The sequence below is a fragment of the Salminus brasiliensis genome, chromosome 1 (genome assembly GCF_030463535.1).
Source record: "Salminus brasiliensis chromosome 1, fSalBra1.hap2, whole genome shotgun sequence".
In the NCBI taxonomy this organism is placed as follows: Eukaryota; Metazoa; Chordata; class Actinopteri; order Characiformes; family Bryconidae; genus Salminus; species Salminus brasiliensis.
Window position 1 is genome coordinate 64,722,521 of NC_132878.1, and position 18,565 is coordinate 64,741,085.

The following is an 18,565-nucleotide window of genomic DNA, read 5'->3' on the forward strand; positions in this document are numbered from 1 at the left end:
AAAACATCAAAGAATCTATGAAATGAGGGGGGAAAAGACAACACTAAAGCATATTCATGTATTTGTATTGTTTTGCCTGTATATTTAAGGTATATGTGCTCAATTGTGTTGTGTTTATGTACTGTTATGCTTAGTGAACTATGATAAGTGTGCTTTATAAGTAGAATGCACTTTCCTTGCAATTATTAGGAACAAATTTCATAACTCTTTAAGGACCACAACAAAGTTGCAGTTCAGTACACTCTTTACAAGTGTTTTACACCATCTGATACATGCTACATCATGTTAACCCCTTAACGCAGAAAGGTGTATTACTCAGTACCTACAGGGACTTCTGCACAAACTGGTGGAGCTATTCCTTGGTAATAGAAGTTTGTAATAACACTTTTGGCCCGCCGGACTGTAGCCTGTTTTTTAAATACAAAAAACGATCACGTTTATATATATCCATCCATTCAGGCATGGCAATTATACACTGAAGTTATACATGCTGTTTTTCGGACGAAGCTCAGTCAGTGGATCAGAACAGAGGATATTTACGTATACAGGTCTTAAAGGCATAGCAGCAAAAACCTCAGCAAAATGGCTGTAAAATAATCATGTAAAATGTATTTATTGCTGTTTTTGGTATATAAACCCGGTTGGATCTTAAAAAGGCAGACATAAAAGCTTTAAGAAAAACACAGAAATGCTAAAGGTTATTAATGACACAATATATGTGAATAATGTGTCAAATCATCAGCTGAGGTAGATTTGTTTGGTGTATGGTTGAGTTGAACAAAACTAATATAACCACAGGATTTGGTGATAAATCCAGGATTTGAGTGGACCAGAGTGTATAACAATGCTGCATACAGCGTTAATTATGTTTTTATGTGGAATTTAGATTATACTAATTATATTATTTGGTATCAAAGCAGATTAGGGACACAGCAGCTTAAGTAGCTTTCTTAAGGTGGATGAATCCCTCACATTCAATGATCACATTAGAGCCCAGAGGTAATTGTTGTAATAAAGTGCCTTGAAAAAAATAAATAAACCAAGGGGAGAGACAAATGCCTGAACTGAAATGGTAATCATTAAAGCAGCACCTGGTCTGGCCCTGCATATTCTGGCAGTAATTAAACCTCTAAGAGCGTTAAGCCACAAAACATTAGTAAGGGAGTAGTCTTATTTTTGTCTGTCGTTGAATTGAGGCTATTGAGTAATGTCATACTGTTCCACTGCATTTATTGAAAAAGACCAGACTTAAAGGAACAGTCCAGTGATTTTCAACCTTATCTCCGTTTGTCATATGTGTAGCATAAAAAACTATCATCATGGACAGCAATTCAGACACATTTTCCTGTAATTACCAGAACAGGAACACCATTAACTCAAAACACAGTTACAAAAGAAGCTAATAGGCCTATGCTAAACCAATTGCCCATTGACTTTCTTCTGTCAGTGTGTTTGAAGTCAATTGGTTCGATGTTTTTGTATCTATATTTTTATGAAGTGCAGGGGAATGTGTTAAAATAGTCATCCCTGATAACTGACTGACTGTATGATACAAGTATAGCAAAAACACTGAAATTCCCCATTAAGACCACAGTGTGAACTGTAGAGATGTTCATCCATTCAAATGGTTTAATTTTAGCAATGCAGCTCGTATCTCTAATTCTGATTGTTTACCTGGTAACTATTCTTTCATTTGACTAATTGATAAGGGTGTCAACCAACTATTCCATGCTCTTTTATTTTGATTACTTTACATGGACTAACTATCCTGATTTAGGAGCTTAAAGAAAGGTTTTCTTTTCAGCCAGTCTAACCGTTGAATTATATAAGGCAGCATGTAACTGTAACCATTATTATCCATGAATAGTTTGCTGTACCATCCAACATGTACATGTGGCAGATAAATCTGCTGCATGATATCCAAAGCTCGAATTATATTAAGCTGTCTAACACACACCTACACATGTGTGCACACACACAGACACGCACACAATTTGCAGTGGAGCTACCACTTGAATAGGCAAATTAACTGTAATTTAATGTTCCTGACTACAGGTACCGCATCAGTTTGTTCTCTGTAATGAGCAGAGCTGCTTGTTCTCGTTCTTTCGTGGACAGGCATACATTTTTAAACTCAGTAGTTCACCCGAGGAGCTGTCTGAAGAAATGTTCTGTCACTTCGTAATTAAAAACATGTCCTGGAGCCTTCATGCCTCATTTTATTTTTGGAAACAAGTATGGTGAATCAACTGGCCAGTAACTGTGTGGAGGAGACAAGGAGTCTGATCACTTTGCTCAGTTTTACTTTTCACTGCCTCTTGGTAGACAATAACACAGACAACATGGCCTATACGTTTTTTTTTAAGATTATTCACGTTCAAACCTATTATTATTATTATTATTATTACTATATATAGTTTTACATAAGCCTTGTCATAAAGTATTTATGAGCTTTTACTTACATTATTGTACCACACTTATGTACTTATTTGCAAAAGTACTTACATTATACTATTGCCAACAACAACAACAACAACAACAATAATAATAATAATAATAATAATATTAATAATAATAAGTGTAGCATAATAAGCATATATGATTTGGCTATTTCTTGATTCTACCTGCTTTGTCTACATTTTAATAATAAATAATCAACATAAACTCAGGGACGCGATAACGGTGCGCGCTCCCGCGCCCAGCTGAGTGAGCGCGCGTGACGTCACCGGCGGAGGAACGGTAGAGGGAGAATCACGAAGAGGAGGAGGAGGATAACTGGTGTGATAATGCCGAGGACTTCTCCCTGCGGGTAGCCTGCCAATGTGTGTACTGACACGGAGCCTCGTCTACACGACGGGACCCTCACACACCGCCTCGCGCACTCGGTAAGTCAAAAACACAGAGAACCGCGCGCGGCTTTGTGGTCGTGTGAGTTTCTGTCAGAGGGGCAAGTTGCTCCCTCACTGCTGGATTCGGCTGCTGCTGCTGCTGCTGCTGCTGCTGCCCGAGGTTGTTGTTGTTTTCATAGTATTTCCACTGGAACCTGCAGTTTAGACCCTTAATAACAGCGCGGTCTGGGGCGAATGGAGCTGACACGTGTTTACTGTGGATTAACACACTTTCAGCGTGCTGTAGCCTGCGTTTCACCCAACACACGGTGTGTGTGTGTGCGTGTGTGTGTGTGTCTGTGTGTGCCATTGTTCATGTCTGCCTGTCCACTTCTGTATCAGCCCTACGTGATGTGGGTTACAGCCAGTAAACAGCCTTTATACATCCCCTATAGCTTAGCATTAGCATTTCAAAGCATTTTCATGTAAAGACTGAAATTATGAATGCCTCTTTTATAGGTGTGTCTTTTTATATGCTGTGAGGATAGAATATGCCCTTATGCTTGCAATAGCAGAAATGCAGCCCTATTATGTCAGAAAGGCAAGACCACCCTTAGGCTGCTTTCACTATAAATAGATGCAATGTGCCTAATGTACTGCCCGGGTTTCTTTTAATGGCAGAAAATCACACAGTTGGTCTTGGTCATCTCACTGACCTTGGAATCGGTCCTGTTTTTGGTTGCGGTCCAGTTTCAGCTGTGGTCTGCTTGCTGAGAAAACAGTTTGCCAGTTCCTCTCAGAGAAAATGTGGCAATATGACCTGAATCCATATGCGCTTTAAATCCATATACAGCTCTGGTCAGTATGCAGTGGCTTAACGATGCACAGCACATGTGACATGAGAAGGCTGAAAATGGCTCATCCTCACTGCATTAGGACACATCAGTTGGATATTAGCCCTTAGGGCTATAGGTTCTGTATATCTCAATTATATCACTGTGGTCTGACAGAGACTGAGAGGCAATAAGGAGTGTGGTGTATAAAGTGTAGTCTTTAAGCACGAAAAGGTTTTGATGTCATTGGGGAGAAACCATGCTTTCTCTGTATTGCAGATGAAGCAAATCTTCACTATTTTCTCACACCACACTTTTGCATTGACTGTAACTTAAGGGAGGAGGGGGTACCTATTTCAATACAGAATCAAACATGGAAAGAATGTGTATTAAACTGTGTATTAAACATTTAAACAGTTACTTCAATATGGCCCCCAGTCTCTTCCAGTGGTCTTAGTTAAATTGATTGGCTAATGTCCGACTCGGTGTAGACTTGTATTTTAATTGGACCCTTTGTGTTATTGATATTTCGCTATAGGATTTTGGCTTGTTAGTTCACAATTAGCACATTAGCACATTAACACATGGTTAGCTTGTCTGTTAGTCAGTGGAATGAGTAGGTAATTTGTAGGTAATGCTACAGGATTTTCTACAGGAATCCTGTGAGAATCCTGCAGTAAATCACTACAGTTTACTACAGTAAACTACATTAGTGCATATTGCATAAGCAAGAATATCATATAGTGTATTATGTAAGTATCATAAAAGTATATACCTTATTATTACTCCTGTTGCTTGTAGATGAGGGTGTTAACTTGCATTTTCAGACCCTCTTTATTTTTGCTGTATTGATATCAATTCATATTCATATCAATTTACAATTGTATAAACCATATACTCTTTTATCCGAGACAGTTCAGGTTTCTGCATTCTTTCTGCATAGATCATTAGAGCATTATTTTACTAGCATTACAGACCCAAACCGAACTGTGTAGTATACAATTACAACTCTGTGAAATCAAGACCTTTTTTCAGATGAAGTTTTGAAACTTTGTGATCGTCTGAATTGAAAATTGAGGCTGACAAGATGTGCACATCACGCCCTCATTTTAAATGTAACACCCCAGACCACAGATCAACTGCCTACAAACCATGTTTTGCAAACATACTGTATGTCCTCATAAGCGCTAACCTCATAAGTGTTCTGCATATTCCAGAGCTTAAACAGCAGTACTGCCACTTTGTGCAGAGATGTGTGTACACACACAGTGTGGTTCCTCATTAGGACAATGTACACGTGATGGCAACAGAAATGTAACGTGACAGCTCAAGTTGTTGAGGATGTATAGCAGCCTGCAGCACGCCTTTCTCCTCCAGGCTGCTTTGACTCAAATAACCTCAGTGCCCTTTCCTTGCTCCTGATTCAGCCTCTTAGGCTGTTTTATGTGGGAAAACACACTGATTTTAATATTTTGAATAAGGAATATTTAAAATATCCTACATATGTTCTCAGTAATGCCAGTGTGTCATGGTATATATATATGCGCTTATGAATATCAGACAATTGATTTGACATGGTATTTAAAAACAGCACTATGTGACATGAGAAGGGTGATATTTCGGTATAGGATTTTGGCTTGTTAGTTCACAATTAGCACATTAACACATGGTTAGCTTGTCTGTCATTGGTGAGAAACCATGCTTTCTCTATATTGCAGATGAAGCAAATCTTCACTATTTTCTCACACCACACTTTTGCATTGACTGTAACTTAAGGGTGGAGGGGGTAACTGTACCAGTACACCCATTGTACATTGAAAAAAAACAGTTTTAATTGCAGTATATGATTATGATGTCTAACACATTTAACAAGGTCAGTGGCATTATATAAATGGACATTCTGCAGGACAGCCCTGCTAGCATGCTTCAATAGAACTGCATTTCTGCAGTGGTCACCATACAGCAGTTACTGCTGTGCTGCTATACTCAGAGCTAAATGAAGTCCTACAGTTTATTCGAGTATGCAGTTTGCCCCTTATAAATTGCTAAAACTGTAGTAGCTGGCATCGTGAAATCTGCTGCTAATACAACGTCATTATATAGCTGAACGAGCTTGGAGGAGAACGCTGACCTTTCAGTTCTGTTACATCAGCTAAAAGACGCCCTAGTTTCCTAGCATTGCACTGAGTGATGGAAGAAGAGGGGGAGGTTCTTTTTCCCCCATCCAGTGAGAGCGAGGCTAATTATGCTCTCTTGGACTATCGGCCACAGATGGCTGTTCGATTTAGGGATCGAACTTGTGAACTCCTGATGATAAGCCGAATTTCTGTACGTCTAATATGACTAGATAACAGTATATATTAGACGGGACAAAGTGTGTTCTCATTTAGGTCTGCAATCTGCACAGTGCTAGTTGGTGGTCATGTGTTTCCATTGCTTGTTACAGGAATTTGTTAAAGATTGAAGAAGCACTGCTCAGATGCCAAACATGTCTTGGCTGATCAAGTACACTTGAGATAAGGGGGAAAATAGTGTGAATATGATTTTTTTTTTCTCTAAACTGTAGCTTTAAACCGGGAGAGTAGCTGTTAAATCAACAGTGGAGATTTGTTGTGTAGGCGTCGTGTCATCAGGTGAGTTTTGAAGCAGCTGCCCTCTTAGCCCATCAGGTCTCCTGCCAAGCTCTCCTAGTGAGAGTCGACTGGTAATTGGCCTTGTTGATGATAACACAAACTTTCCAATTGTTCCTGCCAGCAACGTTAATTGTGCCCAGGGGAATAGACAGTAGCGCTTGCCGCTATTTATTACTCTCTTAACCACATGCACTCTGTGTTCTCATTATTGTGGTGATGCAACACTTCTGTGGGCACCTTTGGTGTCCAAACGCATTATATTACAAGTTCTTTTAATGATCTTCTTTCTTAGTAATGTTTAAAGCAATGACCATTAGAGGATACATGTTTTGGTTAATTTATACATATCATATATATTTGATGTATTCTCTGGTCAGTAATGAGTTATCAAATTCAACAATAAATAAAAAAAATATTATTAGGTTATAAATCATGTGTATATATATATGCAATTATCCATTTACAAATGTTTTGATTATCTGCCTTGAGATTTAATTACTATATTTGAATATGGTATTCCAATAAATGTGAGGTATTCTGAGTATTCTAACTATATATTTAATTATATATCATTTTGGATGCATCGGTGTTTATTATTTACAGCCTTCAACAAATGATTTAAGATTCCAATTTTACACTAAAATCAAAATACTAAATGATTATTTGAATATGGCAGCTGTTATTTACATTGTGTCAAAATGTAAGAATTAATTGACCAATATTAATGTACTGAAATGTTACTTTTTTGTTTACTTGGAAAGTGGAGTTATGAAAAAAAGGGGAAAATTGGTAGGAGCCTTCCTAATCTAACATCCTATAAATTTAATCTCTACCGAATTCACATGTCTACAACAAGTCTGTGCAACACTCCACCACCTTGTCACCTGTCATTTCTGGCCCCACATACCACAAAGCCACCCGAACTCTTCTCAATTCTCCCCCCTCTCTTACATATATATCATTATCATTATAGCAATACTACTATTTTTTTTTCATATCCTGTAACCCTCCTATGAATGTAACTTAAACCATTAGTGATTGTACTAGAAAGAATTAATACAAATCAGCAGCTAATAATGGAGCAGAGCTTATTTTAAATCTTTTGGACTTTTGGAGATTACCTTTCATTCATTGTCAGCTAACCGTATCTAACAGTTCAGATCTGACCTTGTTAAACTGAATATGCATCACTGAAGTCTCCTTCTCTCTCTCTCTATCTCTCTTGCTCGCTCGCTCTCTCTCTCTTGTCTGCCTCTCTCAGTGTCTCTCAGCAGCTAAAGAAGTTCCATCTGTTTTAGCTTTCCTCTGTGAGTTGTGAAGGCGTTAGTGAAAGCCCTGACAGCTTCTGAGCTGGTGTTTCACTGGCAAAGCCCCAGGGCTGATTGTCACCCATCCCGTAATTCAGCCTGTAACTAATTCAGCCTGTGACTGATTGTTCTGCAGCATGAGACACATGATGCTTGCCGGTCTTCACTCCATCAAATGATTACAAATCTGCCTCTTTGAAAAAAGCAACAATGCAGTGTGTCCTCGCTGTGATCTATATTGTAGCTGGCTTATCTTATGCAGTTTTACTGTTTCACCACCTGGACCTACCCTACCAGCTGGCGACTCTTCTCTGGCTAACCGCATCTGAGCTGACATTGATGGATCAGCGGTAGTTTTAGGCTGCAAAATGTGTGTAGCCTTACATCGCAGTGTGCTTTTCTGAACAACTGCATGTCTCATAAAATTAAGCACAAACAACAACCATAGTTTACAGTATCTGTATAAACTGTAGCTGTTTAGAAGGCAGTTCATTCAGCCATTATTTAATTTAGTTCAGATCTCAGTTCTTACTCAAATCTCAGAACAAACTAAATACCATAATACATATTGGTTCATTAAAATTGTACATGACACAATGGTATCGATGCAGAAAATGCTGGATATATCAGAGGTATGAATGAGATGAACCAGATCCAATCCTGCATTAAATCTACCCTGAACGGCACACACACTCACTGTGTGATGTGATTTTAGCTGTGTGTTTCTTTATGTGCTGTAGTGGAGTGTGTGAGTATTTTGAGGATGACTGCCTACTTGTAGATGCCCATCTTGAGTGAAAAGCGTCAGTTGCTGAGTAAGAAAAGGAAAGCCCAGTTGTGCTGAACCGCTATTGGCTGCCTGGCATTTGTGTAATGCAAGAGTCTAACGATACAGGATGCAACAGTAAATCAGGTTGTAGATATGGATATCCAAGCTGTGTGCAAACAGGCTCATTAAATTTACTTAACTCTCCATTGTCTGTTTTTTAATCTTTCAGGATGAGCCAAATGTCATTGTTTGCCCATTTATTAGTTTGATTTGCAGTGTGGAAAACCAAATCACACCTGGTGTGTATAGTTTTAAAGCAATATTTTACATTGTTGTGTTGTTCATTTGTGATTAATTCGGAGGTTTATAGTATAAATGTCACAAAAAGAGAATTGTGGAATCTCTATTGAAAACTCCCTCAAGTGTTGTGATATTTCCGCCATATTCCCCCCCCTTAATAGCTAGGTTAAATACAACAGAGAGCCTGTATGACAATGGTAATCCCAATCTACAGCATCAGGGCTTGTTTAAGGTCAAACACTGGGAAATGATGAAGCGCCACAGAACCTGCTGCGCTATCATAAATCGCTGGATCTGAGAGAGTCATCACCGGGCGCTAAAAATAAACCTCAATCTGGGCTTTGAGGCGTCCTTAATGTCCTGCCACAAACCAAGAACACATTTTGTACCAGGACGAGGCTGTGACACATTATTGTCTGCATTCAGCTGCACAGATGTCAGGTAAATAGAGGCAGTTGTCACACACCTACCCAAGCTTTATAACTCTCACTTTTTAGTTCAATAAAGGCTCTGTTTACACTGATAATTGCCTGCAACAGGATAGATGGAGCATTAGAAAAGCAGAAATAGCACTCACAATCTCACAATCGATCTCTCCCAGGATCTCTCTCTGCTTGTAGAAATGAATAATTTATTATGGCCTTTAGGGACAGTTGAGCGTGCATTCTATGGACAAGGAAAATGTAGGTGAAGAGAAAATGGCACAATTTGAATCAATACTGTCTAAAGTGGAAGATTGAATACACTATGTATCCAATTGTATCCAGACATCCTTTTAAATTAGTGAAATCTACTTTAAGGGGCACCTATTGCTGACCTAATTGTTCATTTGTGTACAGCTTGTATAATCACCATATGAAGCTAATTTGCTAATAAAACAAGAATGCTCTATGCCCTGTGCCAAGCATCAGCAAGCCCCACAGCATTGGAGCAATACATCTGTGTTCTCTGTACTGGGAAACTTCCATGCAATACATTTGGGATTAGTTGGAGTGGCATTTGTGATCCAGAACTATTCAACTAACATTAGTACTTGACCTCACTGGTGACTTTCCACTGCAATGTAAAAGACATTCCCAGAAGAGTAGAGGCTGTTCCTGAAGAAAGGGGAAGATTCCCAATTGACACTCCTGATTTTAGAAGAAATGCTGGACGAGTAGATCTCTACAAGCTTTTTGACACATATGGACAGCTTCCTAAAACACACCACACTTTTACTGTGATGTTCAGAGCAAGTAGGTTTACAGTAGCACATTTTCTCATCCCATCCGTGTGTTTTAACATTTACATGATATGTGACACTACCACACTTCCATTATTTTCATTTATTGTTAAGAATTCTTTCATTAAATCATTCATAACCCAAACCCATCCCACAAAAAAAAAAAAAAAAAAACTGAAGCACTTTTAGTCATTTAAAACACTTTAGCTACTTGAAATATAGAAATCTGGAAGCAGCCAGAAGAGACTGGCCACAGTGACTTTATCAATACGACTTAATTACTCTGCCCACAGTCTGTAGTTTTTAAAAATATAAATCATATGTTTCTGGTGGATCAGTGGTGGCCTAGGGTTATAAAGTATAGAGTTAAAATAGAGTAAAGTAAAGGATATTAGGCCCCAGAATCTGATTTTGAGTGTGTTGGACAACACATGAAAGACACAACCTGCAGTGTGACAGTGCGTACAAAAGCTTTTTGGGTCTTTCAGGCCAATGATGAAGACATGAAGGAAGTAGTGATCTTGCCAGCATTATGCAGATGCGATGGAAATTGTGAGATGTGTTTACCTCCAGTCAGTCATCGATTCCCCTGATAAAGACATAACACAGTCTCTGAGGTTACTGCTTTTCAAACTGTTGTTTGTGAAGCTAGGCGCAAAAATGTGTTATCTCTCCAGCGCTGTGTTCATTAGCAAGCTTCCATCCATTCGGATTAATGCACGTCTCATCATGTGATGTGTTACAGCATCACATAAAAGCAGATAAGGGCCTCTGCTAACTTCAAAAGCTCTATAAGATCCAGTTGGCTATCCGGTTCAAAGAGATTGTAGCAAATCCCTCAGGGGCATTTGTTTCTAGCTGGATTTAGAAACTGCATGAAATGGAGACAAAGGCCCTGTTAACACTTGGCATAACTTGGCTAAGCTTGTTCTCTGAAGCCATTCCTGAGGCAGTTTGAAATGAGCCCGTTTGAAATAATGTTGAGAGCTGAGACCTGAAGCTGTTTAGTCTGATGTGGCAGCACGTGCATTCAACAAGTTCCGCATGTACAGAAAAGTTACATTAGACAAGACAAAACAAATCGCTCCGGTACCCAGGGAGCCCAACAGGTATCGAACCTACAACCCTGTCATCAATACCCCGGTACTCTGACTGCTATTATTACTTATTGCACCTTTTCTTCTATCACAAAATCCTTGTTTTCTTCTGGAAACTTCAACACTGAACAGCACATTTCAACAAAGCCCATGTGCAACAACAGATGTTTTATGATGTTTTAGTAGAGCTGCTATGTAATTGAGATATAGATGTCTTTGGGAAACACTTTCACAACTCACAACTTTCGGACCATAGGAACACTGAAGGTAAGCAGTATTATGAGTATTTACCCCAGACTGTTTGTCGCACCACTCAGCAACAGTGGTGGTAAATCTACTCCCAATGATGTCCTCTAATAATCCACTGTTGTAACAGTAAAGTGTAATGAAATCTCATATTATTGCTATTATTATATTATTAATTTACATACATATTGTTTAACATTATTTAGCAGCAAGCTGGTTGAAATAAATAAGTCCTCTTTAGTTGATCAGGGCTGTTTCCCAATGCATATATGCAGATACGCGATTGAATTGCCCAATCACCCAGGCGTAATTTGCTTTAGTTTCACCTATAATAAGGTTTTTTTTTTTACTAGTTCTAACAAATAAACCAACTTTTACATGCCAATGCACAGGGAACACATAATAATGATAACTCTGTATCACATATTATACTATTTGACCTTGTTGTTACAAACTGCATCCATCCTTTTTGTTCAGCATGGCTTTGGCCTGCCAAACTAAAAATCTATTTTTTTATGTGATTGCTGGTGCCATAGCAATGGCATACTAAAGCCCCTGAGCAAACACACTGAGTGAACTAATTCATATGGCCCAGTGTGATCCATTGGACGGCCCATTTGGCACCAATTAGCCTGGCCTTATTCACAGTCCAAATAGGGCTTTGAATTATGTTTGATGCTACTGAAGTCATTGATGTCACAAAGTCTTTTTTTTTTCTAGTGCACCCAGTGCACCCAGTGCACCCCTGATGGGCCCTTGAGAAACTGGGCTGTTTGTTTGAGAAGATCCAGTGCCAGTGGGAAAGACATTCAGTGTGGACATACACTGCACAGAAGCGAAACCTCAGCTCTTCATTTAAAGCACTCAAGAAGACGAATTTCTGAATTGCTTCTAATCTGTGTAATATGCTTCTAGCCTGCTTGTGTGGGTTTCGTCCCATTACTCCCAGCACTGCATATCAGCATTTGCTACAAATGGGCATACATTTAAGTCATTTTTCTTTTTTTTCCATCTTGCAGACCCTCGGTTCATCTTAATTTGCCACTGCTAAATATGTTTTTGTGTTTCTCCCACTGCTATAGCTGATTGGATGTGAATGTACTCAGCGCTGTTATTTTTAGGTTGTGTGTCTGCCATGATGAAGTGAACTATGGAGATGGCTTAAGGCAGCAACGTAATGCTAAACTAATTATTTCTGTTCGTCTTACACAGATGTGTCAACCACGTAGCTGTAGTTAAAATGACAGGAGCGAATAGAATCCTGAGTAAATTCAGTTAGAACTCGGCCGTTCAGCTAGAACCCTCCGAAATGAAGCGAAAAACCTCCTGAATCCTGAACGTTCTCAGTCTTGGGGATGTTTTTATTTTAGGGGTTGTGAATAGTCGGATATTTTGTTTTGTCTGTGTTTGTGAGGTGAAGACAATGCTGGAAGTCATGTTTTCACACACAGTGGGAGACGTCCTTTAGCCACATGTGTTCCAGTTGCTTACCACCCATGTAGAAAATATCTAGCAGCAGCTTTTTGTTTTCTTACCAAGCTCAGCTGTAGGTAAAGCACCACAACAAACCTGTGTGATGGGTTGTCATATACATGTACACGATTAGCTGTTTAAAGCTTTCTGTTTTCCTTTTAATCTGATTTTTGCTTAATGTGGGAATTGGTATTTTTTGCTCCTGGGCCCTACCAACAGATGAGAAGTGTCTCTCTGCACTAAAACACTAATTATGTTACATTTAACTAACTTTAATTAAAGGGATGTTTAGGACTCCATGATCTAATCCATATTCAGTGCAAAATTTGTAATGTACATTAGTCATGCTAATCAACAGCTTCACACCACATCATTTACAGTGCATAATGTACTTCTAACGCTTTAGTGTAGGTGCACTGCATAGTCTTTGTGGGATCTGCTCTGCTTTAGGCAAGCTTGTGGGAAACCCTCAACCAATACTGTCCTGTTAAGCTAAGTAAAAGTGCTTAGCTGCTGCGATGTAGCCACGCTATAGGTTTTTCTATCTGACACTATTTCCTACTTTTCAGTGAGCCATTAGTAAATATGCAATCTACAGTACAGTTTTCAATGGCATTATAGCAGGAATGAATGTAAAAACAAAGTGTTAAAACAAACTTAGCGATTTCTGCACAAAAAAAAATTATAATTAATTAGTTGCCTTATATTGAAAACAACACTCTTTTTAGGAGGTAGTGGTTTCTTGCTCATATGTGAGGCTCTGTCACAGCAATACAGGCTGGTAGAATTGGTAAATCGGGACCTAAAACATCCTTGTGGTTGCAAAGCACATCAAATCCTTACCTTTAGCATGAATATAGTGTTATAGCATTAATCATTTTAAAGGGGCTTTATTATGGAAAATAAACCGTAATCTGTAGGCGTTAAATCTGTAGGCGTTAAACTGTAGCCGTTAATTTTGACTGCTTTTGGTGAATAAACCCATACAAACATTATAAGTAAAAAAAATTACAAGATACAGGAAAAATGTAACCCTTTAGGAAATGCACTGTTTACCTACATTTTCCAGGGTATTAAGGAACATAATATTTTTGATCTGATTTTTAACATTTTTATTATGTGCGCTACAGATGTCTAGATTGTGTATGTTTTAAACAATGCTGCAGCATGATTTAGTCTAATCTTTATCTGTCACAAGAAACTTATTGTATGTATTGTAACTGACCAGGCAAAAATGATCTGTAGGAAGTGAGTGAAAGTCTTAAGCTAAGTTTATTGTATACACTCCAGCTGAGTTCTGCGAGGCCTTGCCCTCCACAATCAGTGAACCTGAGTTCATTCATGCTTCATTCACACAGCCCCGTGTGTAAGAACTGCATTATCCCAGGACTTGCAAGAAGCCCACAGTGGCTCTGGTGCTGCAGACCTACTTTTCACAGCTCATCCACTTATCTGTGTCAATGTAAGCTTCCTGAGAATCAGAGCACACTGAGAAGCCTTCGCCATGACAGTCCCATTCTAATCCTGTTCAGTGTTAGAAAGAAGCATCGGCTGGCTCTTTCCATGTCCCCAGCTTGAAGGTGGATGAGGTTTATCTGTTCTGTAACAGTGGTGACCGGCCTCTAGTTAGCTAACCAAGTCCTCCTGTTGTCCATGCATGACGGAAGGTCATTTAAGTTGTTCAGACTTTCTGTTCCAATCCTGTGTGAATGATCACTGGTGCTTGTTTATGGGCCCTGCCTACATGTTTTTCCTTTAAATTTAAAGATTGTAAATCAGTTATTATTCTTAAGATTCACTTACTATTCAGCAGCTTGCATATATTTTTCAATAATTACTAGGGGCTAATCTAGTCATGCTTTAATGGATTTTGCTTCTGGGTATTTTAAGCCTGGTTAAGTTCAAATTCTTTGTGTTTTTTTACCACTGATTTCTTGCAGAGCGTCCTCTAGATGACATTAGCAGACATTATTCACAGCCAGCAGCAGTCAGGAGCTTTCTCAGAAGTTACCAAAACAGTTAAGTCAGCACTGTGGAACCATGGAAACTCACTGTAATGTCTGTGGTTTTAGTGCTTTGACTGCTTTCATACGTTTTGTCTATTTTCTGCTATTTTTTTCCCAATGACACTTATGGTTGCAATATTCAGAGAATTTACAAAGTTAAGAAATTTGCCATGGGAGTTAGCAGGAATTAACGAGTAATTATGGGAATTAAATGGGAATATTTAAAGCTAAAGATGAGAAACTTGCATATAGTTGGTAAAAAATATACTGAAGCATAATCTTGGCTAAAATAATTAGATAGCATATGTCCAGATGATTTCTAGAAACCTGGCACTCACCACTAGATTGTGGGAAAAATACCTTTATTTGTATTCGTTCTTGGTTACAGAAACCTGTTGAGGCACAAAATATAGGTAGCTAGCCTATGCTTGCCTTGGTAAACTAATCTTAAATAATATTACTCTTTAAGCTTTTATGATTTTCCACTTACTTTTTAAATTTAATTTAATAGTTGCTTAATTTTTTCAGTGGTAATACTGTCAATAAAAAATTGGACCTTGTTAACAACTTATTTGACTTTGGGCAGTCCTTGCTCCAAATGTGTGCTTTCAGTAGTGGTGAGTGTCAGGTTTCTAGAAATCATCTGGACATATGCTGTACATGTGATGGAGGAATGAACAGTGAATGCAGGGGCTGTGGTCTCAATAGCCCTTCAGTGTGTAATGTGCCATGTGTCTGGGACAGGAGCAGCTTTGCTATTCATCTGTTTTGGTATCATATCTAATTATTTTAGGCAAGATTATGCTTCAGTATGTATGTATATATATATATATATATATATATATATATATATATATATATATATATATATATATATATATATATATATAAATTAATTCCAGTTCATTCCCATAATTACCTATTAATTCCCATGGTAAATTTATTATTATTGTTATTTATTCATGTCTGCTGTTGACAAAAAAACGGTACATTGATGATTTTCAAAAGTTCCCGAGCTAAAGTTCTTATGGAAAGACACCGGTACATTTTCCACCCCTTTGCAACCCTAGTGACAATAAACCATGTGAGGAAATACAGTTCCGCCATATCTTTACTGTTGAATTATGGCTGGTTAGGAATTTAATCACTGTGCAAGCATTCTGATCTAACAGTAGGAGCACTGTGCATTTTTCTTTGGTTTTAAAGCTGCATTGCACAGCTGGAAGGAGTAGGATAATGCATACACGTTATAGGAAACAAAGTCATAGTGCAATTATGACACTATAAAATTAGTTGCCTCAAACAACTATTTTCTATACCGCCATAGTTTTATATATGATGTACCATTAATTGTCAGCAGGGTGTGAGTTTAACTTACCTGAAAGATAAAACTACATTGCTGGGGTTTTCACAGTCTGTAATGTGCAAAAGCACCTCTGACATGAACTGATGATTCAGGAGATGATTTCTGTTTCTAGAGGGACGTCACAACTGCTTCAGAGAGCACTTATAAATATTACCATTTCAAGAAAAAACTGCATACTGAAAACACAAATGTTATTAGAGGAACGGCTGACCTTATCAGGCTTGTTACAGCAGAAAGTGGTGGATGGGACTTCAGAAGGAAGAAATTATGAATCCGATCCAGTCCTGTAACTACTCTACCCTGAAACAGCGCACACTCACAATGTGCGATATAAATTTCTAATCTGTGTGTTTCTTCCTGTGGGCTAGTAGAGTGTGTGAGTAGCTAGCATTATAGTCTACCTATAGATGCTTGTCTTAAGTAAAGAGTTTCAATTAAAAAACAGCTAATTGTAAAGTACATTATTTTAAATTGTGGCATCCCTAGGAGAAATAATAACACAACAGTGGAATATAGACAGTAAAACATTACACCATGCTTGAATAGTACCTCAGAATGTAATTATGTCTAAATACCATTGTAATTGCTTATTATTGATTCTTACATTTCAGAATTAGTGCAGATGAAACACCATCTCCGGGTCAGTGTATCATGATGCATTTGCATACTACAGCTGTGTCAGAAGAGATGCACATCTCTCTCTAGTTATGTTCTAATATAACCAAATACCAAAATGATATCCAGTAGCCAATCCCCAACACTTATTATGTCTGAGCCTTGGGTGTCTTGTCTTGCAGCTGCATCAACATACAGTTCCTCTGGGCTGTACTGATATCTTGTGAAGGCAGTTTTGCATTGCAGAGTTACCATGGCCACTACCAGTATGCTGTAGTCACAGTTAGCTGGAGTGTGACAGGAGGTACATTTATTGTGCTGTCCCTGAAGCTGACTCTTCGTGAGCTTCAAGCTGCTTATTGTTAGCAATCAACATCATTTTGTAGAATTCCTTTGTGTTGAGGAGGTAAAACTGTAAGCTGTTAATAATAAGAGTAGGCTTATAGAGTAGTTTATTTTTCACCTCATCATGTATTGCATGTGCTCTTTTGGCCACAAAGAGCTGACCAAGTCCGCTTTGACTATACAAGCACAATGCTGAAAAACAACCTATTCAAATAACACCATCAGTCTTTGGGACCCCTACTTTCAGAGGTTTGCTGTGTTTTAATGTTTATGCTTGATAATAACCTGGAGCAGTAAACATGCTTGCATTGTAAGGAGCCTATCTCTGCATTGTCTTAATCAATATGGATGAATCATAGTTAACAGAGCAGTGTGTGCAGTTTTCTTCGCTATTGTTACAGTGAGCGGTTTAAATTTGTAGTAGGGCTGGGCGGTATGGTAGAAATACTATATCACTATATTTAAAGACATTTTTCACGATACACAATATTTATCACAATACATGTACAGTTGTTATAAAAAGTCAACACACCCCTGTTCAAATGCCAGGTTTTTGTGATGTAAAAAATTGACAGCAAGACAAATAATTTCACAACTTTTTTCACCTTTAATGTGATCTATAACCTGTACAATGCAATTGAAAAACAAACAGAAATCTGTCAGGGAGGGGAAGTAAAAATAAACAACTAAGATAATGTGGTTGCATAGGTGTGCACACCCTTTTATTACTGGGGGTGTGGCTGTGTTCAGATTTAACCAATTACATTCAAACTCATGTTCAATTGGAGTCAGCACACACCTGTCACCAATTCAAGTGCCTCTGATCAACCCCAAATAAAGTTCAGCTGTTCTAGTAGGCTTGTCCTGATATTTTTGTAGCCACATCTTCCAGCACAAGCCATGGTCCGCAAAGAGCTACCAGAGCATCCCATAAAGGCTACAAAAGAATTTCCAAGTCATTAAATATACCATGGAGCACAGTTAAGACTGTCATCATCAAGTGGAGAAAACGTGGCACAACAGTGACATTACCAAGAACAGGACGTCCGTCCAAATTTGATGATAAGACAAGAAGAAAACTGGTTAGGGAGGCTGCCGAGAGGCCAACAGCAACACTGAAGGAGCTGCAAGAATTTCTGGCAAGTACTGGCTGTGCAGTACATGTGACAACAATCTCCAGTCTTCTTCATATGTCTGGGCTATGGGGTAGGGTGGCAAAACGGAAGCCTTATCTTTCAAAGAAAAACATCCAAGCCTGGCTTAATTTTGCAAACGCATCTGAAAACGCATGTGGGAAATGTGTTATGGTCTGATAAAACCAAGGTTGAACTTTTTGGACATAATTCCAAAAGGAACAACACTGCTCATCACCAAAAGAACACCATACTTACAGTGAAGCATGGTGGTGGGAGCATCATTCTTTGGGGCTGTTTTTCTTCAGCTGGAACTGGGGTCTTAGTCCGGGTGGACGGAATTATGAACAGTTTCAAGTACCAGTCAGTGTTGGCACAAAACCTCGGGCCTT

General features: G+C 38.6%; 1 protein-coding gene across 1 annotated transcript in view; it reads left to right on the forward strand.

The window, feature by feature from the left end:
• The first annotated feature begins 2,740 nt into the window (after window positions 1-2,740).
• The window catches only part of pkib (protein kinase (cAMP-dependent, catalytic) inhibitor beta), a 29,914-nt gene continuing 14,089 nt past the window's right edge, over window positions 2,741-18,565 (forward strand). Inside the window, exon 1 of the mRNA XM_072656585.1 lies at window positions 2,741-2,885. The gene's annotated coding sequence lies outside the window, so the exon portion shown is untranslated. The remainder of the gene's footprint in view (window positions 2,886-18,565) is intronic.